Source organism: Mixophyes fleayi, chromosome 1 (assembly GCF_038048845.1).
Source record: "Mixophyes fleayi isolate aMixFle1 chromosome 1, aMixFle1.hap1, whole genome shotgun sequence".
Classification (NCBI taxonomy): Eukaryota; Metazoa; Chordata; class Amphibia; order Anura; family Limnodynastidae; genus Mixophyes; species Mixophyes fleayi.
Window position 1 is genome coordinate 62,209,894 of NC_134402.1, and position 15,286 is coordinate 62,225,179.

At 37.9% G+C, this 15,286-nt stretch overlaps 1 protein-coding gene across 1 annotated transcript in view; it reads right to left on the minus strand.

Moving 5' to 3' along the window:
- The window catches only part of CORIN (corin, serine peptidase), a 207,583-nt gene that overhangs the window by 165,572 nt on the left and 26,725 nt on the right, over positions 1–15,286 (minus strand). The gene's annotated exons all lie outside the window — the stretch shown is intronic.

Sequence of the window (15,286 nt, forward strand, 5' to 3'; positions counted from 1 at the left end):
ATCCATTTGTTATTCTTTTTTTTTTATGGGATGTGCTTATTCACATCTTTGGGAGTGAAAATGTTAATAATGCAAGTCAAACATGGAAGACAGCCACAGGATTTACTACAAAACAGTTCTTGCTAATGTATAATGCTGGCCACACAAGGGCCAATCCTGCCTGATAGCAAAGCAACAAGATTGTTGCCCCATTCGGCCCCACCCAGTGTCAGACTGCTGTTTGAAAGACCCATGAAATAGCATGCTGCTGGAGGGGTGTGACCAATCAAAAGTGGGTTGTGCCCAATCCATTATGGAGTGTAGTCAGTTTGCAAAGGGAGTGACTAGCGCTTAATTATGTAATCTTCCACCCCTCCATCTCCATTATGCCCATGTATGTTGTTGCCACCAATGTTTAGTCAGGCTCAGCTGGCTAGAAGTGGAGCAGAGGAGGAGCTCAGGATACATTGTGATGTAGGGTAGGTGGTGGAGACCTCAGGCAATAGAGTGTTTTTCCAATATAATGGTGGGCCAGTCTGACACTGGCACCAACCACAAGTGTCCATATTCACTAAAATCATATCATTCGACACTCAGACTAATGAACAGCTTGATCTCCTCCGGCTTCACCGGGCATGATATTGTGGTCAGAAGATGACCACACAAGTCTGCTCACAGCGTCTGTCTTCCAATCACGATTACCCACATGACTGATAATGATCAGATCAATTTTGCAGTCACTTTGGGGCACACTCTGCAATATCAGGCCAAGTGGTCAATAACTCTATAGATATTGCAGAGTGTCTGCCCAGCATTAGACGCTATATACTGCTGATGGGAGAGCTCAGTATTAAAAGAGATTCACTATCTCTCTCTCTCTCTCTTTATCTCTCTCTTTATCTGTCTCTCTCTATATCTCTCTCTGGATACTCTGTAAAACTAAACAACACATAAATATAAACTTGTGGGATGGAAAGTTCTGCAGTCGGAAACTAAAGATAAGATGTTTGTTGACTAAAGCACAACCTATTTTAAGATACTTTTACAATTATTTACATAGTTGGTAACTGATATCTCTATCCCCTGCACTTCAAACCCATGACAGATCTATTTATACACGGGGAACACCGTCTATTACAGATGGATTCCAATTCCTTCTCACTGGAAAGGGAGCGGAAGTCGGGAAATGCTTATTCGGAGGGTCATAAATAGCTTTTGCTTGTAAGGTCTGTGGAGTTAATGAAAATAAAATGTGGTGGCCACTCTTTCATGTACTCTAACTGTAACAAGCCATTCACAATTATAAATCATATATGTCATATAATAATAATTCTTGTTGTTCTGATCCATAGCTCATTGTAGGATCTAGCACACAACAAGTGTAAATCTGATCTCATTTTATTAAACTATAAATATAAAATATGTATAGCCCTTAAGTTTGAGCTGAAAATGCAGGATAGGGGTAATCATAAAAAAATCATACATTTCTAAACATAGTAAGCTGGGAAATTGCAATACTTGGGGTCTGATTCATGACCATTTGCATAGCGTACCTTGCACGAAATAGTTCTGTGCATGACCAGAAATGTACTTTATGCCAATGAAAGCATTTGCACTCAATTAATGTTTGAACGCAAATGACACTTGCGCTTGCTTACAACATGAGAGGCAGGACTGTGGATGGCAGAGACAGACTAACAGGTCATGTACAGTAAGAACATTTCGACACAGAAGTGGACAAATCAAGACCTAGGTTTCTTGTAAATACGCTTGTTTTCGACCATATCATTTGTACTTGCTACAATTCTGGTGTAAATGCCTATGTGTTAGGATTCCGTCCTTATTCTGAATCAGGCCTGCAGTACCTCTGTGCTACCAGAGGTGCTGTTGTTATCCCTGGACAATTTCTACTCACCTGCAGGTGTTAATCTCACTCCCGTTACTCACCTATGTCTACCCTTTATAAGACTGTCTGTTCCAAAAGACTGGTGTCAGTTTATATGTCTCTGCTGTCTGGTTTCTGAGAAACTCCTGTGTTATGGTTTTGTTTGTTCCTTTGTATCTGACTTCTGCTTGTTCCAACATCCTGCACCGTTTCTCGGGACCCAGACCCTGGCTATGTTTGACCTTGCTCCTGTCTTCACCCTGATACTGTTTGGATCTCTATGCTTCTGACCCTGGCTTGCCTGACCTTCCTCCTGTCTGAACCTCTACTAGCAGTCATCCTGTTGTGCCTGGTTTCCAGCTTCCCAGCTAAACCTGATTATTCTGACAACCTGTACCTGCAAGCATACTGTTTTGCCTGGTCTCCAGCACCTCAGCTAAACCTGGTTATCCTGACAACCTGTACCTGCAGTTATCCTGTTGTGCCTGGTCTCCAGCTTCCCAACTAAACATAGTTATCCTAACAACCTGTATAAAAAATTAATAAATAAAATAATTGCCTTCAGCCATGCTATATTTACAGCCTCTGGCGGTGTACCACCCATACACAAACTCCCACTGGCGAAATGCTGCACACAGCACTATAGGCTACACCTGGTGGCGCTAGACATGCTCCTAGGTGGCACTAAATATGCCCATGGGTGGAGCCAGACACTCACCTTTGCCTGAGCAGGACACACCCTTTAACAGCTAACCGGGCACCTAGGTTTTACTTGCTGAATCTACCTGAAATTATTTTTCAAAAGATGGCAAGTAGACTACCAGATGGCAGTAACTTCTGAGGATTTTGAAAAAAAATTATGGCCCCACTCATATATGAGAACGCATTCCGCTTTACTCTATTTCTACTCATTTAAAATTCTTGCATGTAGTGTAAAATGTTGTCTAAGCAATTTTTACATAAAATTACAAACCGTAGAAACACTCTAACGCTCCCAATCCACCAAACATCTAGAGCAAAAACTGCTGCCTCGGAAACGACTTGTCATGTAAATTGGTGCAAAACAAAATAAAAACCAGCGCATGCAAAAGCAGTCACAACAGCAACAATCACTTTTGCCATGTCATGTTTTTATGCTTTATCATTATCCCCATTAGTCATTTTTATATAGCAGGCAGACCATACATAGGAGTGCTCTACATCAATGCATGAAGTACTTCGGAAGCTGATTGTGGCTCTGACAGTTACTGAACCAGAGAGTAAAGGCTCATTCACTGATTAAATACAGCCAAAAGCAGTGAAGTAAGACATGACTAACATGTTGTTGTTTGAACAGTCTAAAATTAGCGGATGTGTAGTCAACACTGTAGAAGGATGAAAAGTGTCACAATCCGATTTTGAGAACTTCATAATAAACAATCAACCTAATTTAATAAAGCAGACAAAATATGTAGGGTGATTAATCTCATTGCTGTCATTTCTTTCTTTTTTTATTGCTCTGTTTAATATTAATAACAGACAATGTAAAAGCTTAGCAAAAAGGGCAGTCATAAAATAAAATAATGTTAATTCAGAAACACAAATACTAAGCTCAATAAGATCTATGCAATTTTGTCTGTGCTATGAGATCTATGCAATAAGCAAGAAGTTTATGACCATCGTAATAGAGTCTGTGCAATGTGCTACTAGATTTGTGCAATGCTATTTTGCCCACAGAGAGCTTAAGGAGTGGCTTTGTCATGGGTGATAAAGTTGAGAGACAGGCTATGTGATATAGTCTGTGTAATGGGCAATGGGATCTGGGTAATTGGCCTGTGCTATTTGGGCTGTGTAAAGGGAAGTGTGTCTGCACACCAGGCAAGGACCAATTCGCTTTTGACAGTCTATCTAGACGATAATTAACAGTTTAATGCTATTTGTTATAGTGGGAGAAGAGCTATTCGTATACAAAGCAGACCCTTGTTCATAATACCATTGAAGGACACATTATATTTAGCCTCTTTCCAAATGAAATGGCTGACAAGTGAGAACAGTAACTTGCACTTATATTTAATAGTTTACATGTCCCTCATCATCACCATTTATTTATATAGCGCCACTAATTCCACAGCGCTGTACAGAGAACTCATTCACATCAGTCCCTGCCCCATTGAAGCTTACAGTCTAAATTTCCTAACACACACACAGACAGACAGACAGACATATAGAGATAGACTAGGTTCAATTTGATAGCAGCCAATTAACCTACTATTATGTTTTTGGAGTGTGGGAGGAAACCGGAGCACCCGGAGGAAACCCACGCAAAGACGGGGAGAACATACAAACTCTCCACAGATAAGGCCATGGTCGGAAATTGACCCCAGTGCTGTGAGGCAGAAGTGCTAACCACTTAGACACTGTGCTTCCTCTACCAAAGTGAAAACCAGCCACAGGCTGCGCAAAAAACAGCATGCTGTCACACCCAGAATAAACCAACCCATTAATATTAAAGAAATTAAACCTTGCTTAATGAGGCATAGTAAAAATGAGTGGTTTTATGGCTGTTTATATTTTAAACAGCCCTGACTTTGTGAATTCAGAGGGGACATTTGCAACCTTTGAGACAAATTTTAGCCCAATTGCTGATGAATTAAAAATATAGTAATTAATAATAGTAAAGGTTAATACAAAGTAGGAATGCATGCACAATATCGTGGCATTTCAGACTAACCCAGGGTCTGTGTGAACAGCAGAGAGATGCATGCATAGGCATCAGTGATTCTGATACCTGCTTGATTTTCAGAGTGGTTTGCTTGCAGATTTTGACAAAATGATCTTCTGTCTGAGCCCATAATCTCATAGGAAAAGAAGAATATTCTTTACTGTCAGTTGTTACATAGTATGCTCTTTGAATCAGGACTCTCTTTTCTCATGTGCTTCTCTTCCTTTGTATTAATCATAATTTACTATTCTTTATATGTAATTTGGGTACAAAAATGTTGTTTGTAAGGCACTGAATATCTCTTATAGCACTAAATACATACGGTAATTCCTAAATAAATTATATCCAACTAAAACGACATTATTATTTTGTATTAATTTGTGCATATCACCACAGCTAAGTGTCATAGACTAATAAAAACTTCGATGTATGAATATTATATCATATAGAGTTATGTTTCTATTGCAGTTAGTTCATGTTGTGAAGGGTCTAATGCTCTGGCTGACTACAGGTTGATCTAACCCTATGAACATTCTATGATCTTTGGCACATTTACTAATAAGGCATTTAGGTGTAAGATTTGCTCTATATACCAACCAGTCACTTGCTTTAATTGTCTAACTTACACTACTTCTGAACCTAAATGGTAGCAAATTAATCATCCTGTTTAGTTCTAACTTTGTTCACTTCAATATTGCTACTGCAATGCATAGACCAAAGAGATACAGATACAAACACAATCCAGTGAAATACACCTATAATAAAGTATTACTGTATTTTGAGGTTAGATTTTTTTTTTATCTACTATGAAGTTATACATCAAATGATAACTGGTTACCATAAAGAGGAAACTCTCACCAACATAAATTATACTGTTAGTCAGAGAAAACATGTTTGATCCATTAACTTACACAAATATGTTCATTATACTTTAGAAATACTCAGCGTATGAAGGCAAAAAGATTTGCCTCAGGCTGTTAGTCACCTCAGTATATCACCATGTCATTATCGTAATTTATGAAATTATTTCCAGTTGACATGTTTGAGTTGCCTTCCAAATAGTGGTAATAATTGTTTAAAGCATTCATAGTTATTTTTAGATCATTTTGAATTTCATTTTCTTTAATCAAAACCCCTGTTTGAAAGATACGATAATCAACAGCAGACTGTTTTGGCAAGTAGAGGTGGTCAAATTCATTTCAAAGTGGTTCTCAAACCCGTTTGTCAAATTACCTCTAACATTGGAATATTTGCAATAAATTCTCGAATTTTAGGTAGACTAAAAAGTATGAACTAAATTCCAGAAGGTAAACATGTTTGAGCCTGGTTCTTTCATGTTCAAACTAGTAAAAGCTTAAATGGCCACATTGATCAGTATTTTTAACCATGTGAACTGCGAACTCAAACTTTGAACTTCATTTGCTGTTCAAAATGCTTGAAAATGAACTTAATTTGCAAGTTAAAATTAAGCCAGTTAAGCCCAAATCAATAACATTTTATAGATTATTTTAACATCTTTTTTAACAGCAAGCTGCGAACTTGAACTATAAAACGCTAATATTAACTTCAAACTGTGAACCCGAATGAAGCCCCAAAATCACGATCATGCGAACAAGTTTGAGGCCCTCAACTGGTTTGAATAACTGAATTTTAACTCCTTTCTATTTTAAACAAGTCTTGTTACAATGCAATAGAATAGAGACTAACATAATTGCAGAATGGAAGAGGAGAAGGTCCCAGTGAGGAGAGAAGAGTGATATGGTAATTAGACAGTTAAGTCTATAATCTAAGGAGGACTCCTATCTGAAGAGCTGTATATTTTTTTAGAATTGACTGTTCAGTGCACCTCTGCACAAACACGTTCAGCTTTAACCCTTCATTTCCAGATTAGTACAATGACAACCACAATAGTTGAGGACTGACATACAGAAGAGATGCACTTTTCACATTATTGATGCCAAAAGCTTCTGAACAGCAACCACTAGTTTATTGTCAGAGTGTGTTCTATTAAAACATCAATAGGTTCCGTAGATTCAAGGTCAATCGGACTAAAAAGTTCACTATCATCATACAAGGTGCACCATGCTGCTCCTCAATCAAAGCCTGAAATGATCTCTTAAAATATCAAGCAGAGCTTGCTAACAAAAGGCACCTGGACGAGTGTAAGATTCCAGACAGATCTCAGATTTCACATTAAAAAAAAGTTAAACCCATGTTTATCGGTCATCGGGTAACCATAGTCATGTGTGACTGAAAAAGTGGCATACTTTTTAAGTTTCAATCCTACATTGGAAAACAAGTGAATAAAACAGCATCATCAGCCGATTAACCTACTAGTATGTTTTTGGAGTGTGGGAGGAAACCGGAGTAACTGGAGGAAACCCACGCAAACACGGGGAGAACATACAAACTCCATACAGACAAGGCCATGGTTGGGAATTGAACTCATGACCCCAGTGCTGTGAGGCAGGAGTGCTAACCACTAGGCCACTGTGCTGCCCATAAAAACATTAGTTCTGATATATTGTAAATTAAAGACTTATACATATTAAGAAATTGTTTGAAATGGTTACTAAACAGCTGGTACCCAAATCTTATTCAACAACATCTACTGCTTGGTCATACACACACAGCTGAGCATTCCATGTGGGACAAGTCATCACCCGGAGATGATTTGTGTCAATGACATGCTCATCAAAGGCCTGACGAGTCTAATAACATACTTATTTGTGGTGGGTTGGCAAAAAAATCTAATATAATATGAAATCCAGAGAACCAGGCATAAGAAAATCCAGACAAACCACTGACTATTTAGCTTACGACAATCAGCTACCACTAGTGTTTGCATGGGTTGGCTTTAAGCAGTGAAGATACTAAAATAACTTATCCATTTAAAGTAGGTCAAGTAGTGTCTTTGAAAAGAACGCAAGTTGTTGGGTTGATGAATAACAGACATAATACTTCAGATATTTTTATCTGCCTTAACTAAAGAACAAACATAAATAAATAATATGAAAAAGAGAAATATAGGTCATACTCAGACATAGGGTCCTATTCATTAAACGTTCATACAGCACAACATACTTTTCAGTGAAGCCATTGGAGCTTATTATTTTTAGAATGCATGAAACAGACATAAGGATATCACAGGACCACTACTTGTCTTTCTTAAGTATCTATCAGGAAATATATTAAAACCTACACATCACAAAGTAAAGTATACTATATACTATATATTTCCCTTTGCAAGAGAAAACATTCAAATTTATATACACCACATTTTAAGGAACATCCCAGAACTACCAATATTTGAGACATGCCTTTAATCACAGAGAAACCTTTTTAACATATACCCCACAGTGGAGGACTATCAAGCACAACTAAGTGACCAAGTGAGCAGTGATCTTTGCCCACTGAGCAGTCTGAATCCATACCTATGAACTTGTAATATGCATTTCTGATGCATAAATGATAATACAAGCTGTAAAAAAGAACTAATCAACTTTTATGGTGCAATTCCCCCATTTTTTTACTCAGAAAGCAAAAATCACATCAATAAAATGCACCATCTTTTTCGATACACTTTTAGGCTCTGATGAGCATGTATGGAAAATACAAATGTGAATAAGCCGTAATATCAGCTCCCATAGCTACAGTATTGTAAAGCTCACATGTTCACAGAATAAACTATAGCTCTAATGCCCTCATTATACACTACAGCTCCCACGTCTCCAATGCTTACAGTATACAGTATGGATCCAAAGTCCTCAGTATATATACATCTCCTATGCCTTCAACTAATAGTATACAGTGCTACTGCTATGTCCTCTGTATGCACTGCAGCTCCCATTTCCCAGTATACAGTGCAGCTCCCACACCCTCAGTATGCACTGCAGCTCCCATGTCCCAGTATACAGTGCAGCTCCCACACCCTCAGTATGCACTGCAGCTCCCATGTCCCAGTATATAGTGCAGCTCCCACACCCTCAGTATGCACTGCAGCTCCCATGTCCCAGTATACAGTGCAGCTCCCACACCCTCAGTATGCACTGCAGCTCCCATGTCCCAGTATACAGTGCAGCTCCCACACCCTCAGTATGCACTGCAGCTCCTATTTCCCAGTATACAGTGCAGCTCTAGACGCCATCAGTATACAACATATCTACCACAGAGTCACTGGAAGGAACAGTGCATCCCATGATGACATGCCCCTATAGATGGTAGAGCTCCAAATGCTCCTCCATAAAGTAAAGCTTGATCACCTATGACCAGTTTACAGTAGAGCTCCCACACCATCACCATATAGAACCACTGCCACGTCACTAGTGTTGCTACAACACTCCTTGTGCTGCCAGTGAAAGTGCCACGCGCAGCACTGAGTTGCTATGAACCTGCGCTTATACTTAACTTGTGCTCTGGCTACTTTTCTTTCTCTGGTCTCCAATTCTCTATCAAAGTTCCCTGAATGTGAGGTACTCAGAGCACTAATATCCTATGACAGAGGAGGTTACTAACAGCCCCTGGCTATCAGCACCCTGGGAGTCCAAAAGGTGATGCAATCCTTGATTTCCTTTTTTGCTTCATCATGGAATGTCATTCCGCAATGTATTTCTATATTCACATTTCGTGGACTATATATTCTACACATAGAGCTGGCATTACGATGGTCAATTCATTCTGCTGTTTGATGTGGTTGGTGGGACTGGGAACAATTAAAGCCAAATTCCGCCAGCGAAACAGGCAATAATATGGAGAGCAATGCATATCTTTCACGGCATAGTTTTGAAAACATCTAACTTTATTGCTCAATGTAAAAATTATTAAAGTGACAATATACTAATGTTTTGAGTAGCTGTGAGTGCCATAGTCAGCAGAACTATTAGAACAAACCCAGTAAGTACAGGTACAATATTTATAACAAATAAGGGACCCCTCAAATTAAAAACATGGACAACACTACATTAATGTGTAACTCCCAACTGTCCCGTTTTGAGGGGCCTGGCCCACTGTTCTTTGGATCAGGACTTTTCTTCTGATTCCAGAACAGTTGGAAGATGACCCCCAATAACGAGGGCCCCCTCAATGCCTCTATTACCAGTATGGTACAAGAGGCGGGAAAAGGTCTGGGAAGCAGCACCTAGTACTTTGATAGTGTTGGACCCGCCCTTGGTTGATGTGACACGTCCCAAAGTTACGTGGTCATGCCCATTTAACACAATCACTTTTCGTGACCATGTGCACACAGTCCCAATTGCAAAATTGAAATATTGTGAGCTATGTTCATTTACTCACCTACATAGTATTCCCTTCTAACCTGCTTCCCAGTGTGCACAGTAGGTATTTCAAGTTTCATGTATCTAAAGATATATGCAACCTAAAATCAAGAACATTAATGCAGGGGAGGTCTGGCAAATTTTAGCCCAGTGGGCGAGACTCGGCTCAGCAGCATATTTCTTACTGATTCCCCAAGTTTTTAAAGCACTTTGGCCCAGGGAAGAAGTTAATAATGATGACAATCATATATGCAACAAAAATGATCAAAGAAATATTTTTGTAAAAGAAGTGCACCCAACAAAATCCATAACCAGCACAAGCACTAGGCAGCCTGGGCTCGTTCCCACTAAAGTAGGGGACAACTAGCATGCTAAAGTGTTATCCAACCCCAACTACACAGGCTGGACCAGTCACACTATAATAGGGTAATTCTCAGTGTGGAGTCCCCCTGTCATAATATAAACTAACACCAGCCTGTTCAGCATGGGGTTAAAGCCTCTATGGAGGAGGGTCTTGCAAAATAATTGTGTAGACCAAATCTAGAGAACAGTCCAGCTCTGAAAAGTGTCTTTCCAGCACACAAACACAACCATTAAAAATTATTTAAATATGGATTCCCCAAAGCTCTCTTTCACCAATTTTCTGTTAATTAAAAAAAGGTTCTTCCAATAGTCCAATGGGAATCACCTTACTTGGCGATCCAGAAGAAATACATTTGAAAAAACATAACATGCGATAACTGGTCACTAGCACTAAGTAATCGATTCCTCCACATAAGTCAATAGCGACCATCCAATCAAAAGTGGTTGTCAGCTGATGTGCTGGTTCATATTATGACAGATGAACGCCATGCTTTGAAGCAGGCATATAGGCAAGCAGAAGATATGCCTCCTAAAATGTAGACTCTAAATAGCACACATCTCTAAGGGGCATGCTTGATTTGCATATACCCTCACTGTAGAGCACCTGCACGTCAACGCCCTGAAGCCCTTCTTCAGATACAAGAGACCTTAAGTGCAAGATACATATACGGCTAAAGACAAGTATAAGTTCTGGAAGATGTGTAATGTGTAGAGCATTTTTACATCACACAAATGGAGTATGATTCCAGTTTGCAGAGCCTGATAACTCAAAAATCCTTTTCTCTGTGGTTCACTTTTAGGACAAATACTAAAACTGACTTATGCCAGGATGTAACGCAGTTCAATAAAGGTTCTCATATTACCTCTTGCAGTCTCGTCAAGAATGTAATTCGTCCCATGAAGCCTATAGCATATAGGAGTCTAGTTGAGGACATTACTATATGGGTGAGCAGTTTTGGAGGACACTATACAGTCTCTCATTACAGGATAGGTACACCCACTAGCTTGCTTGCATTTGCCCTTTTTCCAGGGCATGATGTCAGCCGTGCCCACATATTTCAAACCCCACAAGGACAACCATAAGCTATTATTGGATAATAGCACTCAGTTTCCATGCACAGAAATTTGGTATTCAATCAGACACCGACGAAGAACATGGAAATGGAGTTTTATCAGCCAATTATAGAGCAGGCTGATAATAGGTCCAGGATCCAGGAGGATCGATTTCATCCTTCTATTTGATACATCTATACGTTCTGAACTTGGTAAAGCTTTGGCTATGCCATGACACCACAAAGCTAGATGGATGTGGTTAGCAGCCATGGATAAACCTCAGTGTGCCAATCCCATCATGGTCATAACTCGCTCATGTGTTGTACTGTTATTTACTGCTTTATGGAGCCAAACGTACAAGTTGTGGGAAGGATATTCATTCTGTTCCATCAGACTCTAAGGGGTATATTTACTAAACTGCGGGTTTGAAAAAGTGGGGATGTTGCCTATGGCAACCAATCAGATTCTAGCTGTCATTTTGTAGAATGCACTAAATAAATGAAAGCTAGAATCTGATTGGTTGCCATAGGCAACATCTCCACTTTTTCAAACCCGCCGTTTAGTAAATCTAGCCCTAAGTACATAAATATGCCTAAGGAATGTTGCCCCTTCTGCTATGCACCGGAAACAAATGTGGAAGCTTTATCTATGAAGGGCTATCTATAAAGGAGTGGGGAAGACAGATACAAAACTAAAAAAGTAAGCATTCTGAAAATGAAAATAAATGATGACATATGCTTTTGATGTACTATCACTTGAAGCCATGTAGGCTTGCAGTCTATTAGTCCTTTAATGTAGCACTTTCCTCTGTAAATCATTTTGCACAATAAAAAGTGGATGATGACAGAACAGAGGGCAGTTCACAGATATCAAATGCGTGAAATCTGTATATCAGAAATCCTTAAAATAACATCAAAGGGAAGTATTTCTAAAAGCTGCTCTATCCCAGATTTCTAATACAAACAAAGTACCCGGGGAGGAAAACATTAATTGAGTGGAAAGAAAACTAAAATTAAGACACAAAAAGGTTGTTGTTCCCGATCAGCATGCTCAGTTAATTTACTAATAAACTGAAACCAGATCCCTCATGAAGTAACTGATCCTACTTTAAAGTGTTATAAAATTGGACATTATAAATTGCAGTCATGCATAAACTAACAAATAGGTAAATATAAATAACTTATTTACTCGTTATGAAAGATGTCTATGAAATATGAAAGGAAAAATCAATTCTAAGAAGAAATCTGTTTATAAAAATAAATGTTTTAATTATAAGATCATGGGGTATATTTACTAAACTGCGGATTTGAAAAAGCGGAGATGAAGCCTATAGCAACCAATCAGATTCTAGGGCCTGATTCATCAGGGATCTTAACTTAAGAAACTTTTTATTTCAGTCTTCTGGACAAAACCATGTTACAATGCAAGGGGTGCAAATTAGCATTCTGTTTTGCACATAAGTTAAATACTGAATGTTTTTTCCTGTAGCACACAAATACTTGATAGCTTATTTGTACACTGAAATTTAAAGTTGATATTTGTGTGTTACATGAAAAAACAGTCAGTATTTAACTTATGTGCAAAACAGAATACTAATTTGCACCCTTGCATTGTAACATGGTTTTGTCCAGGAGACTGTAATAAGAAGTTTCTTAAGTTAAGATCCTTAATGAATCAGGCCCCTAGTTATCATTTATTTAGTACATTCTAGAAAATGACAGCTAGAATCTGATTGGTTGCTATAGGCAACATCTCCCCTTTTTCAAACCCACAGTTTAGTAAATATACCCCCATGTTTTAGCAAATAGAGTTGTTTTGCCCATAATTCCATATCAATTGGCAATTGCACTCTTATTACTTATATATTAAAAACAACAGTATATGTCACATCAAAGCTGCTACTTATTAAATTACAGTTTGCTCTTAACTTGCAAACTTGCATTAAATGCTGCATTTCTATCCCTGTTTCAGTAAATTTACTATATATATATATATATATATATATATATATATATACAGCAAATTTACTGAAACAGGGATAGAAATGCATACTGTACATAAACATAAACATCAAGGCTATCAGTCGTGGAATGTTTGATAGATGGAGAGCGCTCGGTGCCTGTATAGTGCAGCATATGATTGGTTGTGAACTGCTAGCTCCAATTCAACGCTCTGACACTGATCTCCCCTCATACCCCCTCACTCACAGTTGATTGCTGTAAAAGCTATTTTTTAATGTGAAAAAAGTATACAACTCCTTTTAGATATTTGACATAGTATGTACTCCTGCTAAGTATTTAATCTATGTATTTATGATTCATTAATATATTAAGGTATAACTATTAAGATAAGTTAAGTTATAAGATTTAGGGTCAGAGAGGCTGTATAATTTGCAATCAAGAGCCAGGAAATCTCTGAAGTCTGAAACTGATGTAAGTGGTTCGTGTTTTTAAATGTGTGCATAACCTAAAATTTTGTTAAACCCCCACATGGTTAGTCTGGGATAAAGCAATTGTGTTTAAATATGCTATTAATTACAATACATTACTCATTTTCAGAAATTCAACTGTTACTAGAAATAGACCAATGGGAAGCTTGATATGTTTCCTCAGAAATATCAAGAACTAAAATACACAACACAATGACAATTTACTAGTATGTGTAAAATTGGTCCAGAAATAGAAATTATGGCACTTCATAAATTAAGAAAAGTTTAAATGAAGTCAGACATCACCTACGGTAACCAGCAAATGAGTCCAGACTTTCTTTATCAGGATGAAAAAAAAAACACAACTAGTCACTAAATAGTGTATAATGGACAACTGAGGGCTTTGTTGTGTGTGTTTTTTTAGCCAAATAAGACCTGATGTGGATTCTAGCAGTGATATAAATAAACATAATATAATATAGACATATTGCCAAGAACAGCTCTACCAAACATGGTATATAGATTCTTCAAGAGGAACAGGAAAGGGTCTATTTATTAAAGGGAGATAAACCCTAAATCCTGTGAAAACTCATTATTTAGGGCTTCTCTCTATTTACCAAAGTCGCCAGCTGGTAAAGACTAGTGTCAGTGCGTAGCCATCACCGGGACACCGGGAGCCTCCTGCATTGCTATATATATATATATATATATATATATATATATATATATATATATATATATATTTATTTATTTACTTATTTAAATGTTTTTAGTTTTCTAATAATATTTGTTTTTTAAAGAATCTGGAACTGGAAGCCTAAATCTGGGTTTTTCAGTTCCAGTGTGCATGTCTGAGCAAGCGTGCAAGCTGAAGCATGCAGAGATGATCCTAGGACTGCTTTGGCAAGCAGTAAGACTCCTCTTACCGCTACTAACAGTGACATTTTCCTAATGAATTGACAAATAAAAAAATAGTTTTAATAATAGACCCTTGTTTAAAAACAAAGTTTTACAAAATAAAAGGGAATGCAGCCTAGTTAAAACCAAATTGGTAAAATAATATAGATCCCTTTTATGTAGTTCTGCAAGCAACATGATCATTGTTTAAACTTTAGATACTAATATAATGGACATATCAAGAGCAAATTTCGCAGTGTCCTGGGTAGGATTTAGGTTGAAGTAGAAGTGAACACATACCTCCCAAACTTAAATGTATGAAAGTCCGATTTGTTCAACTCGCCGGAAATCGGTGACTTTGCAGCTAAAATTTAAAGCGGCGATGGCTTGTAAAGGCAAGTTTGCTTTTACAAGCCATCGCCGCTTTAAATTATAGCTGCAAAGTCGCTGATTTACGGCGAGTTGAACAAATCGGACTTTCATACATTTACCCCCTTGTCTTTTCTTTAATCAGGGCAGAGTGTGTGAAGTCAATTTTTTTTGCAGCACTTACTCTCCAAAAACATTGATTTTATAGCTTTAGCTTTCTATATTTTCATGTTTGGAAACATTATGTGGACATGTTATGCTAACAAATTTAACACTGCAAAATTGACATGTAAAATCATGCAAAATTAGAAAATATGTGTACAACATGCAGTTCTCTG